The sequence below is a fragment of the Lissotriton helveticus genome, chromosome 4_1 (assembly GCF_964261635.1).
Source record: "Lissotriton helveticus chromosome 4_1, aLisHel1.1, whole genome shotgun sequence".
In the NCBI taxonomy this organism is placed as follows: Eukaryota; Metazoa; Chordata; class Amphibia; order Caudata; family Salamandridae; genus Lissotriton; species Lissotriton helveticus.
In genome coordinates, this window is record NC_136063.1 from 1,115,769,609 (window position 1) to 1,115,781,337 (window position 11,729).

Here is an 11,729-nt window from a genome sequence, read left to right on the forward strand (position 1 = left end):
GCGGAGCGGGTGTTAAGGAGTATGCAGCGGAGGTGGTTGTAGTTGGTGCCTGTCCAAACAGGGCCTTTGAATTTGGCCCTCTGCTTGATGGGTAGCCAGTGCATTTGTCGCAGTAGGGGTGATGCCCGAGTGCGCCTGGGTAGCTTGAAAATCAGCCTGGCAGCATCATTCATCACCACCTGGAGTTTGCCCAGCAGTGAGTCCGGTAGTCCGATATCGAGCGAGTTCCTGTAGTCAAGCCGGGCCAGGATCAGGGCAGCCACCACTGTCCTCATGGTTGAGAAGGAGAGGATGGGGGCGAGTCTCCTCAGCGGCCTAAGTAGGCTCACACAAGTTCCGAACACAGTGGTGATTTGATTGGCCAGTGAAAGTTTGGCATCTATCTTGACTCCCAAACTTTTCACCACCGAAGCTGGGGCTGGGGTATCACCCAGCTCGTACGGCCAGTAATGGGAGTTCCAGGGGCTGCTATCATTGGTGACGGCCAACACCTCCGTTTTGTCCTAGTTGATCTTGAGTGAATTGGCTGTCATCCAGCTACCACAAATCCCAGTATGTCTTTCACCCGAGAGTGGGCTTGAGGGGTGTTATTTACACAATGATTTGTACAATGATTTGCCTATCGCCCGTATAGTTGAATACTTGGCAGTTCATCAAGGCAAGATCCCTTATCAAAGGTCTGTGGTATATGTTAAACAGGAGAGGGGACAGTGCCGACCCTTGTGGAACTCCACAGCAGATAGACCCCTTCTCTGACACCCAGTTCCCCATCTGAATTTTTTGGGTGTGATCTGTCAAAATGAAGTAATCCCTTGGAGGATTGACCCTCCAATACCAATGTCTTTTATTCTTTCCAGGAGTTGTGAATGGTTGACCGTGTCGAACGCTGCCGACAGGTCCAGGAGGACTAGGACACATGGCTTCTTGTTGTCTGCTGTGATCCTGATTTCATCAAGTACAGACAGCATCACCAACTCCATAATATGGTGAGCCCTGAAGCCAGCCTGCCTATCTCCAAGTAGGTGATAGACCTTCATGAACCTGGAAAGGGTTTGCAGGACATGTTGTTCCATGATTTTGGCCAGGAAGGTAGTTGAGATATGGGTCTGTAGTTTTTCATGTTAGAAGTGTCAGCTCCTGTCTTCTTGAGTAGGGGGATTACTCTAGCTTCTTTGAAATGCCTGGGGACCGTCCCAGTTTCCAGCGAGAGGTTCATCAAAGAGAGGATTTCTTCCTCAATAGCTGGGAGAGCAAGTTTAAAGATCCTAGGTGGGCAAGGATCAGTGAGTTAGCCAAATTTGATTTTGGTTGCGATGCGTAGCAGGGTCTATAGATCAAGAGTCTGAAAGGAAGAGATCAGTTCTACCCTATTTTCCTCTGTCTCCACCTCTTTATTGAGAGGTTGCTTGAAGGGGGGGAAATTGCCAATGTCAGGCAGAATATCTTGAACTTTATCGGAGTAGGATTAGAATTTACTACATAGTTCCTGGCTAGACTGTGCATCCAGCGCCTGTTTTTGACTCAGTTCCTTGAGTATTTTAAATGTTCCTTTTGTTTGTTAGTTGCTACCAGCATCCTATTTTCATAATATTCGGCCTTCCTACTAAGGAGCGCTTTTTTATAGGTAAAGCCTTTTGCCCTGTATTCCCCGAGGGCCTGTGGCTCATAAGCTTTACGCCACATTCTTTCGTGGTGGCGAAGCGTACGTTTTAGAGCGCTGAGCTCCTCCGTGAACCAAGGTGCGCCCTTACCCTTGTTTTCGGTTTTTATTTTCTTGACTGGGGATAATTTATTAATGGCAGATGATAGCTGGCTGGAGATGGATTCAGTACACTCTTCAATATCCACTGTCATTGGCCTCCTTACTGGGTTGTCTCGAAGGGTGCTCTCCAAGCTGGGACCCTCAATTTTACTCCATCTTTGTACTAGTTTCCAGTTGGGTGGCGGGCAAAAATCTCGCCTAGCTCGGGGAGTAGAAGATCAATAAAGTTGTGGTCTGACCCCTCACGGGGTAGTATCCACTAAATTCACAGATGGGAGAGTTGTCCAGACCAGGTCTAGGGTGTGTCCCTTCTCATGGGTAGGGGTCGTTACTAACTGTTTAAACCCAGGAGTGGTAAGCGTCTCCTCAAGCTGTTTGGCCTGTGCCCCTCTGGGTTGTAGGTCCCAGTGGTAGTTGAAATCTCCTACCACCAGTAGTTGTTGGAAACGTGAGCGGAGGTTGGTGACACATTTGATGAAGAGATCCACGAAAGGCGGTGGGCATTTAGGTGGGCGGTAAACTACCTTGATTGCTACACTTGAGGAGCTGTGACAGACCTTAGTTATTAAAATATCTGCAGCTTCTAGATTTTCTCCTGACAACTTCTCAATAGTCAGATGATTTTTGTATCGAAGCGCCACCCCACCTCCTCTTTTTCCCGCTGACCTGTTGTACCAAATGACATCATAACCATCGGGTAGTGATGCGATTATGGTAGGTCCAGAGTCCTCGTCAAGCCATGTTTCGTTCAGGGCGAGGATGTCAGGGGCATCTTCTTGTAGGAGGGTGAAGATCTCAAGGGCATGTTTCTGTAAGGAGAGTGTATTGAGGACAGAGAGTTTGATATTGTTACTGCCCCTGGAGTGGAAGTTATCCGGGGTGAGTGGAGGTATAGAGCTAGGTGTCTCCCTCACCTGTGAGATAAGGAGTCATTCTCTCTGGAGTATGTTTACTGTTTCTGGTTTTAGAGGGCTGGAGCTAAAACTCAATGCTTATTAGTTCATTGCCCGAGTATGACCTGTGTTCCTGGACCCGTTTGGGCGTGAACGGGTGCAGACAAGCTTGCCGTAGGGTTGCCTTCGGTGCACCAGTGGTGCGCCCGCTGCGCGCGTCTTCTCCAGCGTGCAGTCTTTATGCCTCTCGTGACCCCTGGCCCCTTCCCGCCAATCAGCCCTGCTGTGCAGGAGCTGACACCCCTGATCGCGTTTGAGAAAGCGGAGATGGAGTGCAGGACTGGTCAGGAGCAACCACTGCTGAGCCTAAAGGGTATGCGTTGCAGGTTAATAACACAACAATAACACCATTTCAAAAGTTAAAAGGGAAGTGAGTGGATTAAAATCAAGTTTTTGACTTTTAAAGCAATGCAAGTGCTGCCTGGGCTAGCGCGTCTTGGGTATTACCATATGTTGTTTCAGCACCATGATACCTTTCTGGGTAAATGTACACTTTACAAATACACATGGTATGTTATTCAATAAAAATATCAATAGGGAATTTTTTCTTAACTTAAAGTAGTCCTGTGTCTCACAACTATTACGTCTACTGTTGTTTTGTTTTGTTTTTTTAATTTTTCAAAAACCTTTATTGAGGCACTGAAAAACAGACACATTACATCGTGCAATAAAGCAGATCAGATGAACACAGTATAGATCAAGTCAGGCATAAGGGAACAATTCGACTGCACCTTGAGAGAAACATGAATATGTTAGGGCTAAATCACAGCGTTTGCACACAAAGGACAGAACAGCAATGGTAAGCCACATAAAGAAGCGGCCAATGAGGAAGAGGGGAGCAGTCACCGGCTAGCACTGGCGACTGCGGCGGGCACAGGGCCGGCAGGGAGCGCGGGAGAGGCAGAACCTCTGGGGGGGTGCGTGAGTGGAGATAAGTGATCAGAGGGCTCCAAATGTCCAGTGGACGGGACCTGGCGGGCAGTAAGTCTCAGAACTCTGATAAAAGAGTCGGACACCGAGAAGTGTCCTCCAGCCAGCTCTTGGCCTTAGGAGCAGGCCTGCGGCCCCAACACATCGCCACCCTACACCTGGCCAAGATCAGTAGCATCGCAATTAGGTGTCGAAAAGCATCCGGGCATAATTTAACGAAGCCAAGCAAGCACGGGGGTCTGGGTGCACGACAGCACCAGTAATGTCTGAACTAGTGGAGCACACTGTCTGCCAGAATTCAGAGACCTTCGGGCATAGCCACGCTAAATGTGTGAAGTCCACCGCGGGGGCCGCACAGCACATGCATGTGTCAGTTGGGATGAGCCCTAGCTTGTGTAGCTGAGCTGGGGTGCAGTATAGCCTGTGCAGGAACTTAAAATGTATCAGACGGAGCCGATAATATGGCGACAGCTTCTTCATCTGGTTACAGCAGTATAGCCAGTCTGCCTGTTCAATGTCCATGGCCAGATCTAATAGAGGTGGACGTTAGAGTAAACTCATACAGTTTGATGACTAGTTTATGTGGGGACGGGGATGTATACATAAAGTCAAGAGCCTGCATGGTGGGCGGAGGCTGAGGAAATGTGGAGTGCAGCTTCCGACAGATAGCACGTAGCTGATAATACAGAAGCGTGTCCAACGGGCCTGAGAAGGCGGTAGGGGAATAAAAAGTGTTGCCAGGGTAGAGGTCCGCAACAGTCTGCAATCGCAAACGCTTCGCATGTTTAAACATGCCTGAGGGCTGGAGCGGGGGGAAATCGGGGTGGTTTACCACTGGCACCGCATTGGCAGAAAGAAGGGGAAGATTTGAGATTCGGCGAAGGCCGGACCAAGCCCATCACAAGGTCTCAACTGTGTCCACCTCCGCCCGCGGGCGCACTGCAGGTGCGAACAATGCTGTGGACAAAGGCCAAGGGGAAGCAATGTCCCTCTCAACTGGAGGAAGTTGGCCTGAGCGCACAGGGCATAGATCTTGAAGTCAGGAGCCCCCATCCCCCGACAGACATTGGGAGAGTAAGGATATCGTACGCCACTCTTGGCTGTTTACCTCCCCAGACAAGCTAAATAATAATGGGAGAGTTCAATTTGAGAAAGAATTGAGTGGTAAGAGGAATCGGAACATTCAGAAACAGATACAGAATGTTCGGCAGAACCACCATCTTGGCGATTGCGATCCGGCCTGCCAGAGAAAGTGGAAGTCGGCTCCAGGTCAGGATCTTAGATTCCAACCAATCGACTGCACAGCTGAAGTTGGATCTCCATAGTTCATCAAGATCCCTACTTAGCCAGATGCCAAGATAGCGCGTGGGGCCAGAAGCCCACAGAAATGGGAAGTCAGGAGTGAACGGCATAGTGGCATTGGTCAGGGGGAATAACACCGACTTACTCTAGTTTACTTGAATCCCGGAAAGTCCACCAAAGCAAATTATCTCTCGGACGAGAGGGCTAAGGTTTTCCTGAGAGTTACGGACATATAAGGTGACGTCGTCCGCATACATAGATACGGCCGCCACTGCAGGGAGGCCGGGATTGATTTGGTGGAGGACTGAAAAAATTGTGAGGAGATTGTGCGAGGTAGCTCTACTAGGAATAAAGCCAGACTGGTCCGGAAGAGCAATGAGTGGCATGAGCAGCAAGAGACGGGAGGCGATCAATTTAGCGAAGATTTTGTTATTGATATTTATTAAAGAGAGGGGCGGTAGGAATTGCGATGGTCAGCCAGTTTGTCTGGTTTCAAAAGCAGCGTTATCATGGCTTCACGGAGAGACTGGGGGAAAGCACTATTATCAAAGAACTCGTTATACATAGCTGCCAAGTGCGGTTCTAGGAGGTCCGCATACGTTTTGTAGAATGAGGCAGGTAAGCCATCAAGGCCTGGGGCCTTTTCACCGGGAAGGCTGCTGATGGCGGCGAGTATTTCCTCCCTGGTGAAAGGTACGTCCAGGAATTCCCTGTAATAGTCTTCAAGCCAGACCAACGAGATAGACTCGAAATTTTGATCGAAGTCCTCCCGCGATGGGGAGGTGCCGGCAGAGTATAACTGTGAATAGAAGTCAAGAAAGCGGGTCTTAATCTCCTCTGGGGAGGTGGTTCCAGAGGAACCCCCATCACTTAGAGCAGTGACATAGGAAGGCGCGCGTGGAGGGCAAAGGAGATTAGCTAAAGTACATCCTGGACAGTCGCCTTCACCGAAACGGCAGGCCCAACCCTCCTTACCCAAGAAGGAGAGCTTGCGGTTTGCCTCCTCCGGGAACTCTGTGTGTTTTTGACGTATTTGGGCTAGTGTATCAGGACTGGGTTGCGCCGCTTGAGCGGCATCCAGATCTTTTATGTCCTTCTCGAGCTTGGATAATGTGGAGCGGATGGATTGAAAAACACCTGCCTGCTTGGAAATACTTTCACACCATATGACGACCTTAAACCACTCCCAGAGGACGGACGCGGAATCAACGGATCCCGTATTTAAATCTGTAGAAGGGTGGATACCTGACTATGGTTACCCCAGATTGTTGCCTTGTGTTTAGCTGTTTTTTTACTTAGTTGGCCTGGGACCCTGCTAATCAAGGCCCCAAGCTATCTGCTCTCTCCTTAAAATGGACTCCATGTACCCTAGGTGCATAACTAATTGGATATTGGGTCACCTTATCAGACCCTGTACAGTGTACTATAGGTACCCAGGGCATAGGTGCATCCAAGGCCTCCCAGGGGCTGCAGCATATCTTTTGCCACCCCTGGCTGGCCATCCAAACTGACACAACTGGCTGATCACTCAGCTGGGGCAAGGTCGTGTAATCACCCCTTACTTAGATATAGTATACCTATATCTAAACCTATATCTGGACACATATACACCCATAAGTCACTCCTATGGCAGGCCTTAACAATCCTAGAGGCAGAGTGCTTGGTTTTATGTGAGATGGTGCTCTAGCATGAGCTGGGCTTGTCTGCAGCTTTCGGAACCATGTCCTTATAGCTGTTCTGGGATATTGCCATACCATATACTCTTAAGTGCATTATAATCCTCGCGGTTATTGCTAACTTTGGTTTGGCTTTATCAAAACATGTCGTGTAAGGTGTCATACACTTTGGAATACTACCCGCTCACCAGTTCTGGCGACGGGGGTAGCATTCCACCCATCTAGAGGGCTAAGACATGTGGGTAACAGTAAATGCGGTTAAAACTAACCAGAGCCTCAGCATCACAAAATGGATGCTGCTGCCACAGACACGGCTCTGGCCTCCTGCTGCTGACCGAAACTCCGGCCTGGACAAAAGGTTTCCTGTCACAGGGAGGTGTTACATCACCCCAGACAGGAGATAGTGGATTGAGGCAGGCAGGGCGAGTGAAACTAGACACTGCCTGGGGGGCACAAGGCTCCTCATGCATAGCCCAGTTCAAACCGGTGCTGGGGTACTCCAGCCCCAGCTCTGGCGCGAAACTGGACAAAGGGAAAGGGGTGTAACCACCCCCTTCCTGGGTCCCATCCACAGGAGGGACCTAGCAGGTAATCCAGCCCCTTGATTTGGAATAAAGGTAGGAGCTGTGCCCATGAGCAGTAGATTATCCTGACTGAAACTTTGATACAGAACTCTGGACCCTTCGACATCCCACTCGACGTGGAAGACTGAAGAATCTCCCTTGTGGTCAAGGAGTGACCACCCTGTGCAAACAGGCACCATTCAGTGCCCAATCGTTTGCTTTGTTGCAGCTCCAGCCGGAGCTCGAGCAACAGAGATCGACAAGAACCAGATTCCCAGACATCAAACAGCCCGATCCACAGCCACAGCAAAGCTGAGACCCGTGGATGTGACGTGAGACTTGGGACCGGCCATCTTGAAAAGACTGCGAAGTGATGACCGTGAAGCTCCTGAGGTATCCTTTAAGCTGTACATTGGGGTTTGAGAAGCCCCAGCCCCGAGCAGCGCGTGCACCGAAGCTCACCCCTCCACACTCACCGAGTGCTGTGTGGGGCCCTTTTGCATTTTGCTGCTTGACGCATCTGTCCGGTCACTTGCCCGTTGGCTAGTGGCCTCTACGACAATGAATGTTTGAAACTACTCTGCTAGTCTGGTTGCTCCAGACTGGCCCTCGCTCCCCTAAAAAGGAGCCCCCTCTCTAACCTTGCTGGTCCGAGTAGGAAGCGATCTGCAGTTCCTGCGTGGGTTGCATTTGCCAAGGCCTGTTGACTCCGATCCGGAAGCCGATACCGCCGACAGCGAGAGCCTTTGCGGGACAGCTCGTGATGCACTCCTGGTCATCCTCGGTGCCCCAGAATCCACGTGGCAGTGGAGACAAGCTTCACGACAACCACCTGATTGCGCCCGACATCGCCTGGTTCCTTCCTGGTTCCATCCTGGTCACTGGCTAGTGACCCAGACTCTGTCCCCTCTGCTTTCAGGTACTTCACATCTTCGATCCACCCTTGGATCCAACCGGACTCTTTTCTCCTGGCCGCCTGCAACATCGTCATCTCCAGGCTCCATAGATCTACACGACGAAACCCGACACACTTTGGCACCTATGCACCTGCTTCCTGTGGGTGAGGTAACGATCTAACACCGGTGCTCCTGTAGTGGTTTACACCTCTAGTGTCCTAGTTTTAAGTGGCTAAGTTCTAGTCCAGTCGGAAGACTTTCAAAGCAGTAACTTTATAACTTTTACGCACCATTGACTTTGCATTGGTGCATACGTGTGCTTTTAGCGCTGCACCCGAATCCCGCGGGCTACTCCCGTCCTAACTACAGTTAGTCCAGTGTAGTCCCAGCGATTCCCAAGGCCCTAGGCCTTACCATTGTTCGTAAAGCGGTTCTTATACCACTTATTTAATATATGGTTTGAATGGCCACCGGGCCTATCCATAATTGTGCAACTTTTGTATGTTTAACAGTGCTTTTGTTTAAACGCTTGTGCCTCTGCAATCATAAAGAGTACAGAGGATTATTCTAGTAATAAATACATATATTTTTATAATATATAACTTGTGTTGTGTCCTTTCATTTGATATTACAGGATTGCATATGGTAAAACAGCTGGCTTCACATGCCCTCTTGAGTTTAGCCTAAGACTGCTTAGTCCATGCTACCCCTAGGTTAGCTTGTCTATAAGGTTGACTTTACAACCACCACCATAAGGGATTGTTTGGACTGATACAAGGTGCTCACTAGAATAGTGAACATCATACATCAGGCCAACTTCTCACAAAATCAAAGTAATTAGTGATGGCGGTTTGAATGTCCGCACAGAAGACAGTGTCCCGGAGGGTGTTCGGGGGGGGAGACGCCATGTAAACGCCCGTTGCGGGGAATGAGGAAGGCGGATACAGAGCCTGTCCGGTGCGTGATCAGAAAAGGTACTCGCCATATGAGCAGCGTCAATAAGCCAAGTCAAGACATCCGAAGAGGTCAGCCAGAAATCAATGCGTGACCAGCAGACACTTGCACTTGTGACACAGGGTCCCTCATGTGTATCCGGCCGAAGGTGACGCCAGGCGTCGTATAGAGAATTGTCCGTTAGAATAGACAGGAGAGCCGAAGTGGCACGCGGGTGAGACATGTACGAACCAGACGGATCAAGCGATGCAGATAGGGTGACGTTGAAGTCCCCTCCCCAGACTACAGCCGCAGGTCCACAAGCGGAGATAAGGTGCCACACGTGCTGAAAAAAATCTGGGTCGTCAGAATTTGGGCCATATACCGTGGTGATCGTGACGGACTGTGCCAGCAGCGAAACATGAAGTATTACATACCGGCCTCCGGGAACGATGTGCACCTGCAGTGAGCCAAGGAAGCTCCCTTCGTAGTAAAATAGAGATGCCCCTTGCGTAGGAAGAGTAGGTAGAGGAGTGGGATTCCCCTCAGTAACGTGCCTGGAGTCTAGTGAGGGAGTTTGGCAGCAGGTGCATCTCTTGTAGAAGGCAAATGTCAACTTTGTGTCAGACCCCGAACATTCCAAGTCCAGCATACAGTGTCAGTCATGAGGATGTGGTCCCAGTCGTTGCAAGATGTGGAACAGGTGGGGGCACTGCAAGCGGGTGTAGTGAGTAAATCGTGGCGTCCCTCAGAAGGGCAATTCAGTAGGGAATGCGCAAACATCATACAGACGGAAGTGGCTCTGAGGTGTAGCGTGCGCCGGAGAGCATAGACAGCACCCCCTGTACCCCAACCCGTTTTATACACCCAGCAAGCAGGAAGACTGATCAGAGGAGCAGTAAGCATAGAATGTGGATAACAGTAGACTTGAGTCGAAACGAGGCACGGAGCACAGTGCAGTGTTGAGATCAGGACTTGTGAAAACAAAACATAGCAAGCATAAAGTGGCAAAATAAAGCCACCGACCCAATAATGGAGCAAGCCCCCCCACCCCGTCCCAACCCAACCGACTCAGTCAAAGAAACCCCCCCAAACCCACACCCACTCCAACCCTCCAAATAGGCTGAGCAACCCACCCGACCCACAACTGGGAAAGGCAGGAGCATCAGGAGAAAAATGAATCATCCCGTGGGGGCATGGTAGGGCGAGGCGAACACCCACGCTATGAAGCAGGGTGGCCAAGTGTAAATCAGTTCAGGAATCACTCAGAAGAGAAAAAGTTAATGAAACAATAAGGACTGCACAATCAATCATTGTCACTGAGGCGGTCAGCGTCATCAAGCTGAGATTTAGGAGGGGAGGAGCGGGCCTCCTTGTCCAGTTTCTTGGTGAAAGCCAGGGCAGCTCCCAAATCAGGAAAGACAAGTGTCTTGGTGCCCTGACGGACTCTTAGTTTCACAGGATAGGCTAGGGAATATGAAACTTCATTCTTCTGCACAATGCACTTGGTGGGGAGAAATTCTCTTCGGGCGGCCTGAACAGTGAGGGTGTAGTCGGGGTAAAAGGAGAGTGTGTTGCCATGGTGGTAGTTGGTGCCCTTGTCTCGTGCAGCATGAAGAACGGCGTCCCTGTACCGGTAATTCAGAATTTTGGCAATGATGGGGCGTGGAGGAAGCCCAGGACCGTGACGGGAACCTAGAGACCGGTGTGCCCGCTCGGCGATGAACACCGAGGAGAGGACATCGCCGAGGAGCTCCCTGGCCAACTGCTCCACAAAGTCCTCCATCCCGAAAATGTGGGTGAACTCCAGAAGTCCCGTGATGCGGAGGTTACTCCGGCGGGAGCGGGCCTCCAAATCCTTGTTTTTTTCACGGATTACCACTAGGATCTTGTCCATCTTGAGTAGTTTCTGATGGTCCTGGGTGGCCGCATCCTCAGCGTCTGACACCCTGGACTCGACGTAGAGCAACCGATTGTCGCGGGTGTCCACATGGGCTTTAACCGTGTCCAGGCGGGCAGAGAGTTGGCCCAACTGAGTTGTGATACCAGTCACTGTAGATTTAACGTCAAGCATGATTGCCCTGAGGTCATCCTCTCGATTTGGGGCGTCCATGGTGGCAGCAGAGCCAACACCCTCTGATCCAGCAACGTCCTGCCTAGCGGACCTTCGGAGGTTGAATGCAATCTTGGGCTGCTTAGGATCTGTTTTCCCCATGATGAGGGGCCCATTCGGAAGAAGAGAGACCCACGCGGGGCAGGAGGCAGTCAAACCAGATCAGCATTCTCCAGCCGCTTGCCGCTGACAGTATGAGGCTGTGAGGGTTCAGCCGGGATACCCACACTCAAGGCCGCTAGAACCCACGGAGAAACCCCCTGAGCAGTGGAGGTGCCTGTGGGCCCTCTAGGAGAAGAAGGCGGAGGTGCTAGCAGAGTCGCCGCAGTGGCAGGCAGATGGGATAAGCAAGCGGAGAATCCGGTAGGTACCAAACAAGCAGTCCACAGACGGAGCCCCAGGCCAGAGCGGTCGCAGAGGAAAAGGTTGTGGAGGATGCGGCCAGACAGGCACCCAACACAGCTAAGGAAAGAATCCTAAAAAGCCTCTCCGCCCGCCTCAAGACACCATCCCAGGCCCCAGTATCCAGCGAGCAGGAATGGCGCTGGGCGTACCACAGTCCACGAGGGGACAACCCAGGCTGGGAAGGGACCACCGGGCG